This window comes from Micrasema longulum, unplaced genomic scaffold (assembly GCF_059751315.1).
Source record: "Micrasema longulum isolate JH-2025_06_02 unplaced genomic scaffold, ASM5975131v1 h1tg002100l, whole genome shotgun sequence".
NCBI classification, from domain to species: Eukaryota; Metazoa; Arthropoda; class Insecta; order Trichoptera; family Brachycentridae; genus Micrasema; species Micrasema longulum.
Genome location: NW_028279267.1, coordinates 31,129 through 43,849, shown reverse-complemented (window position 1 = coordinate 43,849; position 12,721 = coordinate 31,129). Strand labels below are relative to the sequence as shown.

The following is a 12,721-nucleotide window of genomic DNA, read 5'->3' as shown; positions in this document are numbered from 1 at the left end:
CAAGTGCTACCGACAATGTCACGTGACCTGTTTAATGTCCGTTAAGGAAACGGAAGTTTGGCCATTTTGGAAGTTGTTGATTCTCCATTACCAAACGTGGATTCCAATCACATTGGAAGGTAAGTCTGTTTTTCAAAATTTCAAATGCATGTTTTCATTTGTTGATTCAAAGGTTATGTATTCGTAACAATAAAATATTTTTTTCCAAGGGTTTGCTGCTAGCTTCAGAGTGGATGTAATACTCATAATTGTTTGAGTCATGGCATAGATGCCGCTACAGTCGTTGCATAGAGAAATGGCAATGAATTATTACGCATTATTTTAATACAAACAAAACGCTGTTCTATCTTTATAAGAACTATCTTCCTACAATATTTATGTTAAATAATCTAAATATGTATTCTAATGAAAAAAATAACCGTCCATGTGTTTTAAGTTAGCCATTTTATTGATATGTTAGGGTTATTGTGTAATTTTATCAGCATTCAAATTATACTCGACTATTCAAATTAACTTGAAGATATACTAAAGACTTCACACATAACAATGTTTTGAGTATGTCCAAATGCTTGCATGCTTGCAGACTAGCAGGATTTTCTCCCTAGGGAGTTGTTAATATTTAAATTTCTTGCGACAGAAAGGGAAAACATTTTCGATAAGATAATATGGCAGTCTAGGCATTTACAGGGCTCATGACCTGTCATTGGCTGGTTAAAGTGGCCACAGTTGAGGACATGTGAATGTTCAAACATAGGCAGAATGGTGAATGTTCCACATTCCGTAAAGTGGACACTTAAACCAGCTAATGACAGGTCATAAACCCTGTAAATGCCTAGACTACCATTTTTATTTCTTAAGAATGTTTTCCCCATCTGTTACGAAAACGAAAATATTTCGATGGTACAACAATATTTAACTCGTTTCGATTGTTTTAATTCGTTGAAAAATAATTTAAATACTAATTCATTTTTATGGGTGATTGAGGATATAAAATAATATTTTCATCTATTGACAGTTTAATTTATATCATGTTTAATTTTTTTTTATTACATGATAAATATTCCCATTATTAATTTTCTTCTTCATAATTATGTATGGATTTATTTTGTATTTGTTCAATTATTATGACATTATAAATACGTGCTCGTTTATTGATTGATTTTTTACAATATTATCTACAAAATTTGTTTTTTTTTTCTTTTTATTATTATGAATAAAGATAATTATGACTTTTTATTATTATTTCAGTTATAATTTTAAAATTTAAAATATCCCAACATAAATAAAAAAAACATTTTAAAGAAGGGAACATGAAGGTATGGGCATTTACCGTTTTGAGTGGCCACACTGTGAAACATTCACTTTTGTTTAAACAACTATGTTTCCTCAATTCTTTCAACTATCGATTTTTGTAAAGTTGAAGAGCCAAAACCTTTATTGATGCGAGTGAGATTCATCTGACTGAATTAATTCACCAACATACTAGACAATTCTTGAAATGTTATTCTTCTTCTACGAAAACTTATCACTTTTATATCACTTATTTTTACGTATATTATATTCTTTGAAATGATCTTTGCCTGCATACTATTTGTAGGAACATATAATTACTATTTATATATATTTGACCTCGTGGCGTTATAGTCAGCGCATTCGCTTACCATGCGAGAAGTCTCGGGTTCGATTCCCGACATGGTTGATACGAAATATTAATTTTAAAAATCTGTTTTTATAACAGAATATTTCATAGTTCGTGGACTGGTACCTTAAGCGTAAGAATAATTATCTTACCTTCATGTTACAAAAATGATCAGGATACGCTTCAATTAGTGTACTAATGCAGTGGTGGTTTCACCATTAGGTCCGGAAAGGGAATGATGATGTTGATGATATATTTGATTTAATGAAAGGAGGATGATTTGTCTCACGCTTCAGATACAGATCAAACCTTAAAAAAATAATTGCAGTGCCCTTAGCAATTAATAATCTGTATCGGCCTTGTCTGAAATCGAATCGAGTTTAGTATTTATAACTCATGAACATGGACAGTTTAACAATAAGGCCATGATGACATTTTTTGAATATTTAAAATGTTTGAATTCTTCTTATACCTACCTCAAAGGCGGTTCCTTAGTATGTGCATAAGTGCAGTGCACTGCCAAATAAAAATTAATGTTAATAAATTAGTAATTTTATTGATAGTAAAAATATGTTAAAAGTAAGTAGAAAGAAATAGGGATTCGTTGCAATATCATATACTCGTAAATGTCATAATATTCTATACTAGCGCCAAAAGATCTAGCGAAATCGACTCTAGCGGACGATTTTCTCATCTTGTCTACGCATGCGCAATCGTCCCTGTGCATATTTTGTTTTGGACAATCCTTTACCCTGAATTTATAAAAAATATACCATAATCTCCCGAAATCGTCATTTGAGCGAGACAGACAACGCTTCATACCGATGAATTGTGCGATAAAGGGAGAAGATAATATACATATCCCGGGCATTGCCAACGCACGTGCAGTTTTGAATTTTGAAGTTCGTTTGTAATGTCACTTTGAACATGCGTAATGACATGATATTAGTACGAATTTAGTTACCTATAACGTGCGTATTATGTTGGGCACATTTAGCGTTTCGGGTTCCGATGCGCGGGCTATCATAATATTGGTCGTTTAGCGCGTCAGACCTTTCATATCATTTTAATATTATAAACCTATATATATGTTGAAAAAATGTAAAGAAATGCACTGCCAATGTTTCTGGTTAGGAGCCACCAGTGACCTATCTTATTATGCACTAGCAAGTTTGTATTGAATTTATATGTAGATGAATTATTTTTTTTATGTTCTTTAAATACATTATTTGTTAATTTTATTAGTTTAAGCTTTTGTTGGTTTTATTATAATTTTCTAAAATATATAAAAAATGATGTAAATAAACGAAAATGCAATGAAATTTCTATCACATAAGACGCGCCTTAATAAAATACTAATCATGCAAACGTCCATTCTCTCTGCTTACCCCTACGGGGAAATGACGTGATGGTAGTAGTAGTATTTCCCCGCGCAAAAATCAAGCAGATCAGTTGCTCCGTTGAGACGTGAAGGACACGCGAACAAATAAACAGAAACACTTTCACATTTAATGATTTATTATAATTAAAGGCCGGATATACATTATAAAGAAAAAATATAAAAAATACTACTGAATGTTACACGGTGTGTTAAGTGGCCACTTATACCAGCCATTGACAGGTCAGAAGCCCTGTTGATGCCTAGACTTCTATATTACCTTATCTTAAATGTTCTTCATCTCAGTTGTAATATGTTAATATAAACAGCTCTCCCGGGAGTTGAATCCAGTCCTTGTCTACAAAAATTTGGATAAACTCAAAATATTGTTAAATATTCATTCATATATATATTTTTTGGATTTTTATGTTTGAATTTTTGTATTTTTTTTTTTTTTACTTCTGTTCCGTTATTTTTTTTTTTCTTTGCTTATGATACAAAGTTTTTTCCTGCTTTTTTGTTTTGTACAATAGTTATTTTTCACGGGTCTGAGTCCATTCCTTCATGAATTTTTTTCATTTTTTTGACTATGGTCTTTAGAAACTCAATGTTTCTTTTGGCAGTGGCTTCATTTTTTATTACATCCTTTGGGTTTTCAAAAATTTGGCCGTATTGAGCGCACATTTGTATGCAGTTTAACCTCTCGGCGTCAAACATAGGACAATCGTGTAATATATGGAGGACGTTCTGAGAGCTGAGTCTATCGCAAAGGCAGCAATCGTCATCTCTTTTTTTAAATTTATGAAGATATTTCCGAAAAGCACCATGACCTGAAAGCATTTCACGCTCGTAAGTCCGCCAAAAAGTATCCAATATTTTGATATCTTTTAAATTTTTGAAAAACAATTTCGTTATTTTGCCTGTCTTCTTCTTCTTCTGCAGCCTTATTCTCTCCACTGCTGGATAAAGGCTTCTTTCAAACGTCTCCATTCCTTCCTATCACTCGCTTCACCCGTGTTACCGGCAATAGAGGCAATGTCGTCGACCCATCTTTTCTGTGGCCTTCCTACACTTCTTTTGTTTGCCCATGGTCTCTACTTTATTATTCTGGGTGTCTCTACCTACCATCATTTTGTCTCGCTAAGTGCCCTGCCCACTGCCATTTCAATTTCGCTGCACGATCCATGATATCTACGACTCCGGTTTGGCGCCTGTATTTTGCCTGTATCACTTGATAAATATATTTTGTTCCAAGTATCGAATGATTTTTTTTGCACTATTATCTTAATGTTTGACATAGGAATATGATCATAGGTAGAGAGAGTTCTCATTTTGGAAGCTTTTTTCGCTAATTCATCCGCTCGCTTATTTTTCATGTTACCATCGTGTGCCTTAATCCATGTCATTACAATTTCGTTTTTTATATGTTCGGTATTTCTTTTAGCAAGCTCTTTAATTTTTATATTTGCCATATTTTAAAACTAAAACTAAACCGGAAAAAACAAGTCCAATCGTGAGAACCAGAACCGTTGCCACTCCTCCATTGGCCAAATAATTCAAACCTATTAAGCCCAAAATAAAATCATTGGTCATAAATGCGCTCAATAGAGCGTAATACTCCTCTATAGGAATATATAGCACCACCCTATTCAATATGAAAACCTAGCATCAACCTATTCAAAATCTGGTATCTCCATAGTCAAGAACTATCAACAAATCTATCAACCAATCTATCGACTAGCCTTACAACCAACTTTATTAACCACACGTAAAATGAAAACCCAATCCTACATACTAGGACAGCGTCCTCAATTATACGCTACGGTGGCGAAGGAGCAGACCAGCCTAACCTCCCAACCGATACACGCTTATATATATACGATACACTCATTAGTGAATAAGTAGATAAACCTTCTTACGCCGCCACGGAAATCATCCTGTTAAAAACCCGGGACCTTAAAAATGGTACCCAAACACGTCATACACACCGACGCGGACTTTTCTCAACTAGACATCCATTTAAGATTTTTCCCGAGATCAGCTATTGAGTCAAAAACACCCGCTCAGGGTTTGATAGTATTTTACATAGATAACTGAGTACCTACTAATCCACCTGGACACTAATAAAAAATATGTTATTGTATTGTTAAAATATTACAGCTAAATAAATAAATTATAACGAAAACAGAAAATATTCTGCAAAGAAATTTAAATAAAATAAATTGAACGTACTGACGCATTAATAATACATATATTTTGATGTCTATTTTGACTAATAAACACAAATAAATAAATAATACACTGAGTATTTGCAATGTTTGCTTACTTATCGTTCTGTTTACACAACACTAGCATATTTTTACTTTCTTTTCATAAGAGGATTGGCAAAAAAATCCTTATCATTTATAATGTAACTATCAAGTTCATTAGTCCCTGACTCAACGACTAATTTTTAATAGAGCAATAAAACACATATGTAGTTGATAACAAAAGAAATGTATTTAATGTTTTTTTATTTAAAAAAATATTGCCACATTTCATACGGCTTGAGTTGTATTTATACAAATTAGTTCAAGCAAAACAACTTGTGCGTATTTCGATCATTATTTGTTACATTTCGGTAAGGTGACCAGTCCAGAAACAATAAAATATTGTTGTTTAAACAACCTTTGAAATCAGTATTTTTCGAACACCCTACCTAAAATCGAATTGAAGACATATAAAATGATAGGCAAACGTGCCAACCACTATACAATGAGACGGAATCACATCCTTTTGATTTCTTAATTCAGGACTTTTGAGTACACCTATCGAGTCGAAAACACTCGTCCAGGGTTTTGTTTCTAATTCACATACAAAACTATATTCCTGAAAAAAGAAAAAAAATATGCAAAAAAAAATACTTTTATCTCATAGATGTCTCTAGATAAAATGATTTAAGATTTTAACCCCTCACTACCACAACTTGCTCCCCGTTTTCTGACATTTATTTCGACAAACAGAAAATGGATGAAAATGTTTAATATTTAAATTATTTTCTTTGTGGTCAAACATTTCGTTAAATATTTTATATATCACCACTTACCGATGTCTACCGGTTTCGAGACTTGTCGTCTCTACGTCAGGACACTAATTACACATACATGCAAATCCTACTAAAGTTAATATGTAGTTATGTTCATACATATATTATAATAATTGTGGATAAAAAATAAATGAATACTGATAAATGCTCAAATAATATCATCATCATCATCATTCCCTTTCCACGCCTAATGGTGCATAGGGCACTGCATTGGTACACCAATCGCAGCTTATCTTGATCATTTTTTTTGTAACGTGAAGGTGAGATGATCAGTTTTACGCTTCAGACTATGTAATATTCTAGAGTAAAAATACCTTTTTAAAATAAATATCTTATGTCAATTTTTTTTCTCGTTTTCCTCTAACACTCGCTAGTTTTGGTGGAGGCTCTTACAATTTGTATTACTTTTCAAGATTAATTTTATGCCATTAATATTTTGAGGGGTGAAAATAATTATTTTAGCAACAAAAAATAACAGAATTAAGGTTGCCGATGAGAAGAATCAACTGAACGCTCTTTGTCGTCGGTGGACGTATCATTTGATGGTCCAGGCTGTAGCTCAATGTCAGTGATGCGGAAGCTCCACCGTAAACGGTGAGCGATGGGATAAAATGGGCAGCTAATTCGGATTCAGGATATGATTTTACACAAGAATCAGCAAGAATAGTTTCAAGGCCAATTTTCATGCAGACCAGTGTAATTTACTTTTACAAATTCCTTATCGATAGCCCGTAGGCCCTGGTCCTGGTCCTCTGGTATCCTTACTGTCTCTGAATGTCATAATAAACATCCCAGTCATGAGCGTTGAGATATAATAAAAAAGAGATGACACTATACAAATCCGAGCTAATAAGTCATCTACAAATGAAAAGGAATGACCAGCGGAGGAAACAAGTGTCGTCACGTCATATCATGTCAACTTTGACAAGCAAAACACGTAGTACAGTAAAAAGCACAGACTATTTACATTGGTCTACTGTAAATTCTATTCTGTATGTCGCTCCCTTCCGCATACACGTCACCTTTGTTTATCATTTAACTATACGCCTGACTTACTGAGCAGGACAGAGACAAAAGACAGCTTACAACTTATAAATACTGGTAACAATAAAACGAATTTTAACATTAAAATAGCTATTTTGTAGAAACTAAAGGTCGTTCTATCAAATATAAAATGCCGATTGGCCGCGGGTTGAGGGACCATATTTTGAATGCTTATGTTTAATCTAGTTATTTTTTTATTTATACATACGCCCAATGGGCATTTTTATTGACATATATATTTTTTTTTTTACAATACATTCAGTTTAAAAATGGGACACGTAAGGTTGAACTTGCCAGAAAAAAGTCTGGCTCTTGTGTTTGGCAAGTTTACAAAATAACATTTAAAAAAAACAAAAAATGCAAAACAAAATAATAATAGAATAAATAAAAAATTAAACAATTTTCAAAAAATTGAGAAAATATAATACTAAAAAATATTAAAATAAAAACACAAAATTCATAAATTTATAAACACAGGCACATATTAAACATACATCTCCATTTTCAAAATACCGTTAATGTTAATTATGTCAAGAAGCTTTTCTTTAATTTATCCATAGAATTTATACATAGAATTATAATTATATATATTATTAAGGAAATTGGAAAGACAAAATAATATAAAGTAAACTTCGTGGGAGTGGAATTGGGGGAGAGGTGTTTATAATTGAATGTGATTCAGTGATCGTTTAAAAGAATACAACTTGTTATCAAAGAAATCAAGACTGGTATGCTGTTGGCAGACCTGAGAATTCTGGGCATAAGGGAATGATAACCATAGTTAGGTTTATAGTTATCGGTATGAAAAGAGTCAGCTTTGCCTGAGGTTTCTAGTTGGGATATTTAATTTTATTGAGCTCAGTAGTTCAGGCGCATCCAAACGTGAGTTGATAATTTTGAATAAGACCAACTCATTATACGTTTATTGGTCTCTGGATAAGCCCAACCTCCAGGCTATCTTTCTTAAAAACCGATTTTGAACTGATTCAATATTTTTGATGTGAACATCATAATCTGGAGACCAGATAACAGAGGAATACTCTAGGTGCGAGCGAACTAGGGAACAGAAGAAAGTTTTAAGGATGTTTATATTTTTTAAGTCATTTGTGCATCTGTTAATAAATCCAAGTAGTTCTAAGGATTTATTGATATACCACAATGGTCGTGAAAGCGATGAAACAAGTCACCGGTTACTCTAAATTCATGGTTTTAAGTATAACTCCTCTTTTATTTCTGTAATATACTACATATAACTTCCACCAAAAATTTGCACTAACAAACCCGAATTCACTTTTGTAGTAAGCTGTAAAATTAAGCCTTTTTAGTACTAAGAAAATTCCATGTTTTATTTATTTTTAATGTCCATTTTCCACGCTTATGTCGTCAGTATACTCAGAGTAATTCGAAAGTTTCTCGAAATTTCTTGTTAGAAGAAAACCGGATTAGACATTATATGCAGTTTAGTTTTTCGAAAGTTATTCGACATTAATTATCTACGACGGAAATGTGCCACACATGAGCTAGTATTGGGGACAATTGGTTTTGTCCATTTTGCAAGTACCAATCACCTTTTTTTTCGTAAAACCCTAATTTTTTTAATTTAACGAACATTACAATTTTTTGCTCTTTCAAACCTTGATTACGCCTTATCAAATGGTTTCATTTTGATGAACCCTCAATATTTTTGTTTTTTTGCCTTTAAAATACTGTACTAAACAAGCTCTCAATAGAAAGAGCTGCTGCGTTGTATTACAGTAAAATACATTTTTGAAATACAAGTACGAGTATTCAAAAAGAAAAATTTAACACACATACTTAAATACTGTTTAATTATGTATTTTTCGTATTTTTTCTAAATAATCATGTTATTTAGGCCTGCTTTATATAACAGAATTTGACTACGGTGTACAAAAAAAAGAGATGAATTAAGTCTTGTATTGTAGGTGTTGGATTTATTTGACATCATAGCCACACAAATGTAAATTCTTAATTTTTAATGCTGAGGGCAGATATCTTCATGCAAGCGAATAAGTTTTTAAAGGCCCTAAATATTTTTTTTTTCATTAACTCTAATTACTAAAGGCAGATATCTTCATGCAAGCGAATAAGTTTTTAAAGGCCCTAAATATTTTTTTTTCCATTAACTCTAATTACTAAAACACAGTAAAGCAATAAATAAAATATGATTTAGCAATGTTTACAAGGACAATAATTAAGGGGATGAACAAAATAAAAATCTTTATAAAATTTAATTAGCAATGTCATACATATGAAACTAGGGATAAAAAAAAGATAAGATTACCAATAAGGAGAAAAACTGAATTGCAAAACTCATTGTACAATGGATTAAAGCTGTACAATGAGTAACCTGAAGAAATTAAAGAAAGGATTAACATATTTAAAATTAATTAGAAAAAATATGTTCCTGGGAAACAAAAAAAAAATGTTGTTATTAAAAGTTTATATTTATTCGTAAAATGTTATAAACTTACTTAACAAAGCATCAATAAATAAATATTATTTTTCAAAATTTTCAAAAACCATGTTTTCCTTGTCCGAGTGGATTATTAATACAATTCTGTTTGTGAAATACGTTAAACCAGAACCCTAGACGAGTATTTTCAACTCGATGGCTACTCAGATAAAAATCACGAATAAGAAAATCAACCAGAGACATGTCCACTTGTTTTGCAGTGGTTGGCACGTTCGCCTACCATTCTTGAGGTTTTGGATTCGATTCTTGGCAAAATGGACGTGAAATATTGATTTTTAACGTAGTTTAAATTGCAATATTTCATTATTCCTGGACTCTGGCACTTAAAGAATAGTAATGATCATCTTTGCATAACAGGTGATAGAAATACGCTTCGTTTGTTTTACCAATACATTGCCCTATGTACCACTGAGTACGGATATGAGAATGATGATTCTATCATTTTTATGAACCCTTAACATTTACCCTAGTGATGAAATCAAGTGTAAATAGTTTCGTTTTGAATTGTAGTGGTTGGCGCGTTCGTCTACCACGCATAAGGTCTCGGGTTATTTATATATGTACCAATCAGCGGTTACGCCGCGCCGTTGGGTTGTATCACCTCGTATGTGTTTGGATTTTATGACAATGAGACTTTTCTGAGATGATCCGTCAAAATGGGTCACAGTATATTATTAATGATACGATTTTCTCAGTGTCAGACCGCAAAATTTCAGAGAAACGTTTCTCGTGGTAAAAATGCTTTTTTTTTCAATAACTCATTTTTTAAAATATTTTTTATTATAAGTTAAAAATGAACTAAATCCTTAATATATCCCCTCCTCACAAATCTTTACCCTTCCCCTACACAGCCTTTTCCATTTTTATTTATTATTGAATGATACATGAATTAAACTTCGAATGTATGGGGTGACATTCTTTATTAAAACTTTTTTTATTACTGGTATTTTGAAATTGAAATTTGAAAAAATACCAAGTCCACATTAATTTTTTTTTTTCTGAAAGCATTTTTTTTTCTGGGAGCATTTTTTTTTCTGAAAGCATTTATTAATCTTACCATCAGTATCTATACCGAAATAACTTTTTAGTGCTGTGGGTACTTTTTGCATATTAAAAAATGTCGTTTTTGGGATCAACTCTATTTTCAGAAGGTTATTATTAAAGTTTTATGTAGAAAAAGCGGTTTTTAGTAGAACACATAATTTACCATACTGCGCCCATAAACACCAATATCATTTTTTTCCAAAATTGTGGACCGGCTGCTTTCTGCATAACTATGTTCATATGCTTGTCTGGTAAATTAAGGATTTCCTTCATTTTCAAATTTTAAAAAAAGTGAAAAAAAGAGGGTTTGAAAAAAAAAATAGAATTCAAAAAAGTTTACCATTAGGAATGTTTGTCTGAAATTTCGCGGTCTGGCCCTACAACACCGTTCAAATTTTTAAAAGCGCATTTGAAATTTAATCGAAAATGAATCTCAAAGCTAACTTTGTATTTAAAGATGGCGGTGGAGTCTTGATGCTCACAGCACGATTAGTATGATAGCTGTGTTATTCTGTGCATCGCGTTCTATTCCCAGTTAAGTGTGCCGGTTAACTCACGCTTTTCAGGTTAAGTTCGCTTGTAGTTAACCAACTGGTTTTGCTGCTCGATTCGGACGAAGGCTTGCTTCTTGAACTTCAGACCTACAGTTAGGAAAGATTCCCGAGAAATTATTGTCGTCTAAGGACGGAGCTACAATATGGTTTGAGAAAAAATAACTTGAGTTAAATATTTTGTCATTTTAAAACACTGTCCTTAAAAATCTTGTAGAAATGAACAGTATTAGCCATAACATTGTTTTATTTTAAAGCCATTGCGTATGTGTATGTTTTTTTAAAAATTTATTGTTTTTTTTTTGATTTTCCATAATTTTTTAAGATTTTCAACTATTTATCTGGTTTTGTTGCGTTTTTCTTAAAAACTGTTTTTACATTTAGATCAACAAAAACTTAATAGATATCTACTAATTTATTTAACCAATTTGCGCTTTTACCCTCTAAGGGGCATCTTCAGACTGTAAAACAGTGTTACAGGTGAATGCGTTCATTGGTCAAATAAATAAGTGGAAGGGTACCAAGTATTTTAAAATTAATAACTTGTATGTAAATATTAGTTATTACTTCAGTGTATTGGCAATAAATAATTCAAATATTAAAAAAAAAAAAAATATCGGTTTGTTATTTTATATGTGTTTAATTTTACGTCTGTACTCTTTTATTTTTATTTTAATTAACACTCATGTCTGAGCACCCGATGACAAACTATTAGTTGATAACAAATTACAACAAGGATAGAGAACATTTTAGAGAAGGGATATGGAAATCTAGGCATTTACAAGACTAATGACCTGGTATTGGCTGGTTTAAGTGGCTACATTACACACAATGTAACATTCATAATTGGGCCTATATTTGAACATCCTTATTTTTCAATTCTTCCTTTTGTTGATTTTAGTGAAATTATAGAGCTAAAACCTTTATTGTTGTGAAGAGATTAATCTGATCGAATTATTTCATATTCTAGGCAACGGAATATGCTGTTGCAATGTCTTAATCTAGTTTTTTGTCTACAAACATTTGGACAAACTCAAAATATTAAATTAGTTGATAGTTTATTGAGACAAATATTGTTTAATTTTTTATAGTATTTTTATTAATTTTATAACATCAAATAAAAAAAAAACAAAGAAACCATTACGCCATTTTCCCGTAGAGGTAGGCAGAAAGAATTTAACGTCACACAAAAATGAACAAATAGGGGAAAAAAAGAAATATTAATGTTCAAACATAAGGGAAACATTTGATGTTATACAGTTCTAAAGTGGTGACTTAAAACGGGTAATGACAGATCATAAGCCTTGTAAATGCCTGTACTTTATGTTCACATCTCTAAAATATTCTAAATTGCTACTGCAATATTATAATTTTTAAAAAATAATATTTTTACCACTTTCCTTATAATTTTTGAGTTGTTTTAATTTAATAATAATAATAACTTAATTTATTTTTATTTGGTATTTCAAAAACTTTTGATCTAACT

At 31.6% G+C, this 12,721-nt stretch overlaps 2 long non-coding RNA genes across 2 annotated transcripts; both read right to left on the bottom strand.

Moving 5' to 3' along the window:
* Positions 1–3,054: 3,054 nt before the first annotated feature.
* LOC148273032 (uncharacterized) lies at positions 3,055–5,917 on the bottom strand. The gene is made up of 2 exons (XR_015824706.1): positions 3,733–5,917; positions 3,055–3,375 (listed from the first exon to the last, which is right to left on the bottom strand). It is a non-coding gene; the product is annotated as an uncharacterized LOC148273032 (long non-coding RNA).
* Positions 5,918–8,098: 2,181 nt separating this feature from the next.
* LOC148273031 (uncharacterized) lies at positions 8,099–9,590 on the bottom strand. The gene is made up of 2 exons (XR_015824707.1): positions 9,301–9,590; positions 8,099–9,222 (listed from the first exon to the last, which is right to left on the bottom strand). It is a non-coding gene; the product is annotated as an uncharacterized LOC148273031 (long non-coding RNA).
* Between the last annotated feature and the right edge of the window lie 3,131 nt (positions 9,591–12,721).